Raw genomic sequence first — 10,989 nt, 5'->3', positions numbered from 1 at the left:
ACAACCCAAGGTCTCCAAACACCACTGTAACCACACCATTCATGAATCCAAAGCCTGACAAGTCTATGCCTTCAAGCCAATGGATTGGACTTTATAAATCAAACAACATCATTATCGCCCTAGCTACAACAACTCCCAACAAGATGATGCACCCAAAATCCTCCACGTCATCCTAAAGCTGACCTACTACAAGGCTACGCCTGAGAATCAAGACATCGGATCAAGCTCACACACAATCTCGACAACCAAGGTCATACAACCCCAAGCACAGTACAGGAATGATAAAAGAAATGAACTAAGAAGGCAATTAGTCATAAAATATACATATACATATGCAAGTATACATTAACAAGTATACTAAGAAATATTGAAACAGAAACGCAATATTTATATATGTACAAGTATACATTCACAAGTTTATTAAACAGTACTAAATCCATGGTAGACAAGTATATAGGCTCGAGTATACTAAACCAAAATGAACTGAAATATATAACGCACAAGCACACTAAGTACAAGTATACGAAACATAAACGAAAATCCACGCACCAAACAACTAAACACATAGTGTACATAGGCAATCAAATATGCTACCTATCACATAGGGGTCAAGCATCAAAGACACGCTGCACATCACCTATGACACTAGCATGACAAGTAGATATAGTAAATGAAAAACACATCATCTATATCATCACATAACTACCAAATAGTCACATCCTCTAACATGTTTCTTAGGCATGCTCAAAACAACTAGGCATGTAAACATGTAGGAATGACTATTCAAATAACAATCCCGCAAAATCATAAGCAAGAAGGAATAAAATGCCTCTCAAAAGGTCAAACTCACCGAAAGTGAATCCCAAATACCCGGATGAGTTTAATCCCTCACCGCGAGGAAATGGATTATCTCCTAGAATGAACACAAAGGTCCTTGAAACAAAGAGTCTACAAGTCTTTCCCAAGACTGACTCAAACCCAAGGTGGAGTACTAACGCCACTCAAACAATAAACAATGTAATGAATAGTTCCAATACTAGCCATTACAAGACACTAACGAGAGAACTCAACTCAAAATGCCGACGAGTTCGATGAGAACTCTACAGGATCCTATCAGAACTCTAATACGAAATCCCGAGTCTCCAAGGACAAGGGAGAGTGATTAATTGCACCAATGCAATTAATTACATGAACTCATTCACACCCCAACCTTAGCTCACATGAACTATCCAAGGCAAGACAAGAAGAATCCTAGGTCAACGCACTTACCAAATCTCTAACCATCACTCTAAGATGAAAAGACACAAGAACCCCGCCGTTGAGGCTCAAGAAAATAAACCTCCCAATCCCCAAGGACTTGAGTTAATCTGACTCATCATCCCATAACGTTAAAAACAAGACCCCAATGACGTCATCACATCAAGGTCACCACAAAACTCCAATGGATGATGCGCTAGCATCAATCTCAACCAACCAAGCTGGGACAACCCACAATGCCTAAACAAGACATAGAAATAAACAACTACTAAGCAACATGGTAACTGCTACATACTTACACAAGTAGTAAAGAATTACATAAGGCATGTCAATGTATGCATCATACAATTATGCTAAGAATAATAAGCACATGCAATACACTAAAGCAAACAAGCATATCCAACATGCTAAGCAAACAAGCATATACGGTATGCTAAGGCAAACAAGCACATACAATACGCTAATGCAAATAGGTATATACAATGTACTTAGGCAGATAAACACATACAATATGCTAAAACAGTTAAATTAAACTTCTAAACATACGTCCATATAAGCACGTAAACATGTTATCAATCCAAAACATGTTATCAAGAAGCAACTAAAAACATAGAGCATGGCAACACAAGCATGATATGCACCCAAAACCCATCAACCTAAGGTTTTTCAAGCCAGTGCGTCCTGTGATGAATCAAAGATTAACCCGATAACGGATCTAGATGTGGAAGCAAAAAACAAAACAACAATCTCCGAAAGCACAACACACCTCTAAGACCCTAAGATGACCTTCCATGAGATCACGGAACCCAAAGGAATAAAGTGCGGAAGCAAGACATAAACAAGTCAACAGAAATGTACTTCATCCCTAAGACACGAGAGTGGTCTTCTGAAGAGTCTCGTGACTCAACAGAAGCAAGACCGAAGTTAAGGTTTCAAAACACTCTAAGGAATGAACCAAGGCTAATGGTCATTTCAAACTGAAATGGGTGCCACCGTGCACACCATTAGAAAGACAACGAAAAATGAATTAAGTTAGACTCAAGAATTACTTGATTTGGAATCCGGACGAAGAAGGTGATCAAAGCAAAAGAAATAAAGGTTCTGAGGCATGGATGAACGCTTGTCCAAAGCCAAATAACCGAGCGCCCATCCAGCTCTTTTCCACATTGAGCGCTCGTTCGACGCTCTTCCACATTGAGCATGTGTTCGACGCTCTTCCACATTGAAAGCGTGTTCGGCGTTTTTTCACATTGATTGCAGTTCGATGCTCTTCTACATTGAGCGCGTGTTCGGTGTTCTTCCATATTAAGAGCGCGTTCGGCACTCTTCCACAATGAGCACTCTTACAAGGTCGGTCGTTCTGACCTACATGGTCAAGCATTCAAGCATTCTGACCTACATGGTCAGGCGTTCTAACTGTCGAACGACGAAACAAAATGCGAAAAAAAAAAAAAAATAACCGAACGTCAAAACAGAATGCAAAAATCAACCGAACGACAAAACAAAATGCATTAGAAGCTGCTGTTGTAATGCTTGGGGAAGTTTTTGGTCCAACCTAAGGCTATACATGCATTCCCAATGATCCGAAACAAGTTTAAAAACTTACTTGTGAACTTTTAAATTTAATGGCCCTCGACCTCATGTCATACATACAAAATAAGCGTCAAAAAGAGTACTTCGGTACACATTACAGGTCCAAGGCAAAAATGACATTTTGGCCTAACTATACAATACAACTTTAAAAGTAAAAATTAAAAATGCTAACACCTGCATGTGAACAAGAATACATTTAAAAGAACTTCAATTCTACATATCACCCAAGGCAATTGCAGATCCCCGAATCTTAAATCTTGTACCTGAAAAATGACCCCGATAACTTTGGGGTGCGTAACAAAGCTACTCGTAAAAGATGAGCATGCATCGACCTAACTTTCTACGAGCTTATTACATTAACATGAAACAATTCAAAAGGATCATGCTACCAAACGTCTATATCAAAAGTGAGACTCAGGATCATCCTAAGCTACTTATGCAATTGAAATGAACTACAGCATATAAGTATACATGCTCAAGTATACAAAACAATGTTGAAGCACAATATATGACATACAAGCATACGTTTACAAGTATACTAAAGCATGTTAAACGAGATAAGCAATATCTAGCATACATACACAAGTATCCTATATATATATAGAATACTCATAAATCAAGTATGCAAACACAAGTATACTAAGCTAAATAAAATACACATAAGACAAGTATACACGGCACAAGCATACTAAATGAAATTAAAACTCACGGAGCAAGTATACAAGTTCAAGTATACTAAATAGGATTCAAATACCCAAAGTAAGTATCAATTCTCAAGCTGCAAGTAATCCATGATTAACAACTTGAAATTAAATGCGAAATCAAATAGTAAAAAGACTAGGATATGTGGCCACGAGGCCATACAAGTTATTCCAGGTAATTACAACCCACAAGGTACTACCTAGTGCACACTTATGACTTAGAAGACTCTTACCTCCATACTAGAGCCAAATCCTAGCCATCACCTTTTCATATCCTTACAAGTTTCCAAAAATCAATAAGTTCAAAACTTATGTAAAATCAATAAGTTAAACCAAGCTTATACAAAATCATATAATGCATAAAAATCATCTTTCATGCATAAGTAAGGTTGAATCCACACAAACCATGTCCTAGAATTAAAGTCTAAATGGCATATGATATGTCAAGTTCTCAATATGCAATTTATACACAAAACAAAAATATCTTATAATAATTGAACCAAATTACCATCCTAAGCCAAAATTACTAAATAAGCTACAATTTAGTAACAAGCTTTTAAGGTAATCAATTGTAATATTCTAAACAAAGTATATACCTACACAAGATATATTTAAACAAGCTTTCCAAGATAATGATATCCTATATAATGCAAAGTCAAATTACCATTTTAAGATGCCACAAATACTAATTCTACATCTAATCAGTAATATGCTCACAAGGTAATTAAACATACTAAATTTTAAGAGGTTATCAACCTAATATGGAAAATCACTAGATTTCAAATCAATTCCAAATAACCTCAATTTAATATATGTTAAAAGACATAGCATAGTCTTCACATATATTACATCAAATCTCAATTTAAGTGATAAAAACACATAAAATAAAATTAATTAAGCTAATTAATTAATTTTCTCTAGATTTTCAAACAACTCCAAATGTACTCAAATTAACATAGGTTAAAGAACATACCAATGCCTACTTTAATATCACCTTACAAGTTATTTTCATGCTTGTTACAACTATGTGAATTAATCTTTCACAAAAGATAAATATTAAATAAAAGTTCCAATTCTTATTCAAATGCTCCTAATTTAATATATGTTGATAAACATACCAAGGCCTAATTTACTAGCATGCTACAATTTAATTGTAAGTCATATACCATCATGAGAATTAAATCTTAAACATAGTAAATAATTAAATTAAATTCTAAAACTTTAACAAAGACATGCTCACAAGTTATATATGCTTATAAAATCAATACAACTCAAATATAAACCGATGACATCCCCTACCTCAATTTGAGACGAAATCTCAAATCCTCACTGAAATGAAACCGCTCCAAATCCGACGAAACTTCAGGGTTTTATCGAGGACAACGAGGTGATCATTAAACGCCAAAGAGGTCATAGAAAAATCCAAACTTTGCTTCAAACCCGAACTCAAAAAATGGCCAAAACGGGATTCCAATTGGTTAAATAGAAGGCCTCGCTAAGGCGAATAATAAAACCTAAGGCATCACCACTTTTTAACAAAGGGAAGAAGTCTAAAAGAAGAGAGAGAAGATGGAAACCCCATGGGCTTCCATGGCTGCCAGCCAAGAGAGGGGAAAGAGATGAAAATATCTCACTTTTCATTTTAAAGACCCTTATTTCTAGAAAAACCCTAAAAGTGCCCCGAACTGGTCCCACCAAGTTCGGAAAAGTGGAATTTGAGTAGACGCGCTCAAACAGCAAAACTCCATGAATGAAAAAGAACCAAAATGAGAAAATATGAATAACAGAAGAAACGGCGTCGAAAACTGAGTTCCGAGCAGAGAGATATGCCCCAAACAAGTTTGGCACTAACTAGCCTCAAAAACCCGAAAACTGTAGGGTTCGACCGCAAGACAATTCTAAGAGTACACGACTCAATGAAATGTGAAAATAAATCCAGTACGAGGATCCAAGCCCCAAGGAGACACTTTGCAATTAACTTTCATTAATTGCACAAAGGTCCTCACACAAAAGGATAACTGCACAAGTGACCCAAAATGAAAATATCTTCTAAAAGATATTTTCTTAAAAACCCCTGAAATACATATCTTCAAAAGATATTTACAAAAAACACCCCAAGAAACAAAAATATTTTTAAAGAACTTCGCATCCATGCCCCTATGGACACCGAGAGCAACCAGAATACTTTCCTGCAAAAGTAAAGATACATATTTCGTGGAAACTACTTAGAATGAAGATACATGAAGTCAAAAACCAACTCTGAACATGAAAAGTGGGGTTTTGCCAACAAAGTGACATACGGGAAAAAAGACGAAAAGTGAATAGTATCGAAAAATAAAAAAAGTGGAAATGACGTGGTCCTTTAAAAAAGTTGCCAATCCAAAGGAAAGAGTCTCAAAAACTATTTTCGAGCACTTAAGACGACACTAAGTGACGAGAAACTGAACTCAGAAAAGAAATTCCAACAAAAAAAATTTATCCGTAAAATCTGAAGAAAAAGGAAAGGAAGGAAATGATTGGGTCATTACAAGAATTGTGTAGATCAATCTTGGAAAATGGAAAAGAAAAAGAAATTAAAAAGAAAAGAAGAAAGTAGGATGGCATGAGAGAGAATGAGAAAATCTGAAGTCTGTATAATGGCCTTAACATACCAGTGGGCCCCACAAGCAAACAAAAAAAGTCTTCCTTAATATCATTAATATATATATATATATATATATATATATATATATATATATTTATTTATTTATTCACTAATCATTTTACCACCACACAAACCAACATATGACTATGTAAATATGTACAAAATAATAATGCATAAAATGCAATAGACCCAAAATAAAACCCTTGTACACAACAATCTTGGTAGCGGGTCCCACCTAAGACCTCCCGTCCCAAAAAATGAAAAAATGTTAAAATGGCAACCCATGCATTCCCAAGAGTCCTGAACTCAAGGAAATGCTCTAACTAACTCCCAAACACACCTAGCACACCCCATGGTGTCGGCACATATACCGAGACAAAACGAAAATAACCCCAAAAAATCGAAAAAATTCCAGAAAACGAAAAATGGTAAAAATCAGGAACATTACAAAAACTCAAAAGGATACCTTTAAGTTACACCTTAGGCCTCAAATTATATTTAGCTGGCCCTAAACACATGTAATTTCTTTGTCACATATGCATCTAACAACTATTGAAAAAAAAAAAAAATATATATATATATATACACACACACACACACACTTATATAGTATGTTTTCACAACAAACCAACAAGAAAAGGACTTTTAGTAGTAAATTGTCTCATACTATATTGAAGTTTTCTCTATAATATTTTTTTGGGTTAATTTAATAATCAACAACTTAGTAAGAGTTAATTACTAAAATGTAAACACTCAAAAATAATCCCATTAAAAAAACTTTAGATAAAAGTAATTACAAATATGTTAAGTTTCACTATTTATGAATACATGGAGACCAAATTACCCTTAACTACTTATAAAATTTATCAAATTACCCTTAAAATTATAATATAAACACGCCCTCACTAATGGCCTCCCCCCTCTCTCTCTAGAAGTACAAACTCTTTCAAATCTCTCTTTCTTTTTCTATGAGTTTGTGTTCTCGCTTTTTTTTTTTTTTTTTTGGCTTTGGCTGGGACCCAAGATCGTAAACCCAGCAAACACACAGAGGGACTATAATTAAATCTTAAACTAAAAGCAACAACCATCTCAGGGAGAGTAGTTGAAGCCCTATCACCACCTATTTGGTATATTGAATCTGTTATATCTATAGGTGTTTCAGATGGCAGAGGGCTTAGACGACGGCGAGTTTTGGTTTTCTCCTCAGATCCTCACTGACGAAGACATACTCATGGACTACAGAAAATGATCACTACCATGTATTCATGAACAGGTCTTGTTGTGCCTCTCGTTCCTCTCGTTCCTTCTAATGTAAAACTTCCACTGCATTAATGTAAAACTTTTACTGAATAATGTAAAATTTTTACTGAATAATGTAAAACTTCTACTTAAACAAAGTAAAACAGTAATAGCATTATGTAAAGCCTTTACCGCATAATATAAAACTTTCACTTAAAAATGTAAAACTAGAATGTAAACAAAGTAAAACGCTCAATGCACTTAAAACCCTCTTCTATTTTCTTTGTCTTTCTCCTTGCTCAACTTTCTCCAAATCAATGGCAGACTTTACTTTGGGCGAGGGGGTCCTTTAACAACCATACCCTTAACCCATTGGGTTTGCACATTGACAGCCGCACCCTTGCTCCCCTTGTTCCCGTTGCGTCTCTCACTCCTTCGGTTCCTTCTAACGTAAAGCTATCATAAGTGAAGTAATGGTATGTTGTACCCTATCTCTGCAAAAGAGAAGAGAACAGTGAAGATGAGGTGTAAATTTCATATTGGGAATGGTTCTTAGATTGGTAAAGCAAGGGTAATTTAAGGGTAATTTAGTAAATTTTATAAAATGCTTAAGGGTAATTTGGTCTCCATGTATTCATGAATAGTGAAAATTGACATATTTATAATTACTTTTGCCTAAAGTGTTTTTTAATAGGGTTATTTTTTTAGTGTTTACATTTTAGTAATTAACCCTTGCTAAGTTGTTTTTTTTATTAAATTAACCCCTTTTTTTTTTGGGACAATACGTAGATCCTCACACCATTCTAACCGATGATGTGAACCAATAACATATGAGCACGTCCTCTTTTAATTACCAATTTAAATTTGGTAATTAACCACCATATCTGATTTGATAAGTGAATATATATCCCATCATTTTTTATTTGGTAATTAAAGATGACGCGATCATATCTTATTGGTCCAAATCAGTAGTCAGAATGGTGTAGATCCTTACTATTGAGGATCTAAGTATATCTTTTTTTTTTAAAGGTAAATTTCAATTTTATACATATCATATGAAAATAATTACAGACCCATAAAAATAATGGGCTAAGGAAAATAGAATACATTTGCAACCCAAGTACTATAGGCCCAAAGGCAACAGCTCAAGCAACACCCTTAATCAAAATACAATTGGAAAGGATCACTGTGATGATTATCTCCACAATCTGGTTAATTCATGGAGGAAACCTCCTCAATAGCAGTTGTTAGGTGCCTTCTCTGGAGGTCTCAATACCGAGGAGGGAAGCTCCCAATCATCAGCAATCCGCTTACCATTTGGTGAATCGAGAAACAAGGATGTCGTGAGTCTTAGTTGGATAGTTTCAATAGTGAGGTGGAGAACTGAGTTATGCAACAGTCTTTTCTTCAATGGAATTAATGAAACAACATGTTGTTAGGGGAAATAAAAGTTTTAAAAACTTTTAGAACGATTTAAAAATAAAGATCTTGATTCATGTGTAGAGACAAGTTTTATAAATGAAGAATATGATGATCCATTCAATTTAAAGATAGAAAACTTACATCAAGGTTTGAGTAAACCTTAGATCTCTCCTCTAAAGTGAATGTTCTCACTTATTGTAAATCCCTTTCCTAGTTGCCTCTTCTTTGGATCTTTATCTTGTTGGTAATGATCTTGCCTTTAGGAATCACCCATAAGCCACCATGAATGACCTGGAGAGAAAACACTAATTCTAAAATTTTAAAAAGAGAAAAACTTTTCTTGTCTTCTAAAAAATTATTGCACAAAGGCGTAACCTAAAATGTACATGGAGCCCAGGTATATATAGGCAAAATAAAAATAATAATTAAAGACAATATATTTTTCTCAATCTCTAAAATTAACGTGATATCTCAACTCTAATGGGCCTACAATATCAAGTTAGGCTATGAGTGAGAATCCTTTGGGCTTATTATTTTCTTGGCTACAATAAATTAATAATTAGCCCGATTCATTATACCATAGACTTAATTCAATTAATTCATAAATTAATTTCTAATCCATTAAAAAAAAAAATTAACCTCCAATTAAAAATAAATTACCTCTAAGTCAATGTTGCATTTTGACCCCTCTATGCATAATTTGTTATCGGATAAATAAAGTCATCAATCCGACCACTAAATTAATATATTTATTTTGGCACTTTTGATTATTTCTGGCTTGATCACAATAAAATATTTGTTTGACAGAAATAATAATTTAAATAAATAAATATATAATAAATCATTTTGTCTAAAACCACACGAATGCCTTCGAATTTACTTTGTGATCAATTATAATCAATACAAAATAAATACAAATAGTAATAATCCAAATACCTAACTATTAATTGTATAATTACCTAAAGTGCCAGTCTATGGATTCCGAAGAATCCGCCGAACAAATCAAAATAATTACTAACTAATAAAAGAGTCTATACTTCTCTCATACTTCCGAGTCAACTGTCATGACAGTGATAGGGAACAATTACATACAATGGCTCTCGCAATATATCTTAACCTAAGGCTGATCCAGTTCAAGTCTTAGTTAATAATGAGTCCATCCATTATTACCGACTATAAACTATTTATGATTACTATTTATGTTCATGTATTGATCGCCATCACATATATATAAATATCTCTTGTAATCAAATGAACACTATCAATTCCATAATGAATTGAAACATAATACATTGAATTTACCAATTGTATAAAGTATAAATATTTCAGATATGTTAGGAATATATGTCACTTTAATCCAAATAGGAATTTGTTATGCCAGGGCATACAAATCCCAACACATGTTACAACACGAATGAGAAAATATACGTAAAAGGAAAAGTCACTTAAATTATTTTAATTTGGGATACATATTTGTAATACCCCTAATTTTAAAAGGATAGTCTCGGCATTTTATTTATTATTTTATTATATTTTTGGGTGATTATTTGGTTTAATTGTTTTTATTTATTATTTGATTTAATTGTTAAGTGTTTTAATTGATTAATTGGGGTTTTTAATTGGAATTAATTGTTTAAGTGTTTTAATTGATTAATTGGGTTATTTAATTTGAATTAATTGGTTAAGTGTCTTTAATTATTTAATTGGATTTTAATTTAATTATGTTTTAGGTTCAGTTAACTTTGGGTTGCAATTCATGTATAGGTAAGCTGCACTATGGTAACAGAGATAGTTTCATAGGCCGGCTAGGAATAGAATTAGGGCTCTGTCTCTAATTAAACAATGATTAGGGTTTAGGATTTTTACGCCTATATATACATAGTTATAATCTGTATTAAGGGTTGGAAAAACCCTACTCACGTAACATAGATACAGAGAGTTACAGAGTGAGGTTTTGAGAAAACAGAGCAAGTTTGTGAGTTCTCAACTAAGGTTTCAAGGCCAAACCTAGGAGAAGGAAAGGGTAGAAGTATTAGGAGGTTAGACATTATTGCAGTGGTTGCCGGAAAGCTTAGAACAACGGCGACAAGGTTTTATTTATAAAACTGTACAGGCAAGTTCTTATCTTCCTCT

The sequence above is a fragment of the Cornus florida genome, unplaced genomic scaffold (genome assembly GCF_030987335.1).
Source record: "Cornus florida cultivar Cherokee Brave unplaced genomic scaffold, ASM3098733v1 CherokeeBrave_3.0.0_Hap2_Chr03, whole genome shotgun sequence".
NCBI classification, from domain to species: domain Eukaryota; kingdom Viridiplantae; phylum Streptophyta; class Magnoliopsida; order Cornales; family Cornaceae; genus Cornus; species Cornus florida.
Note: the sequence above shows the minus strand (reverse complement) of the source record.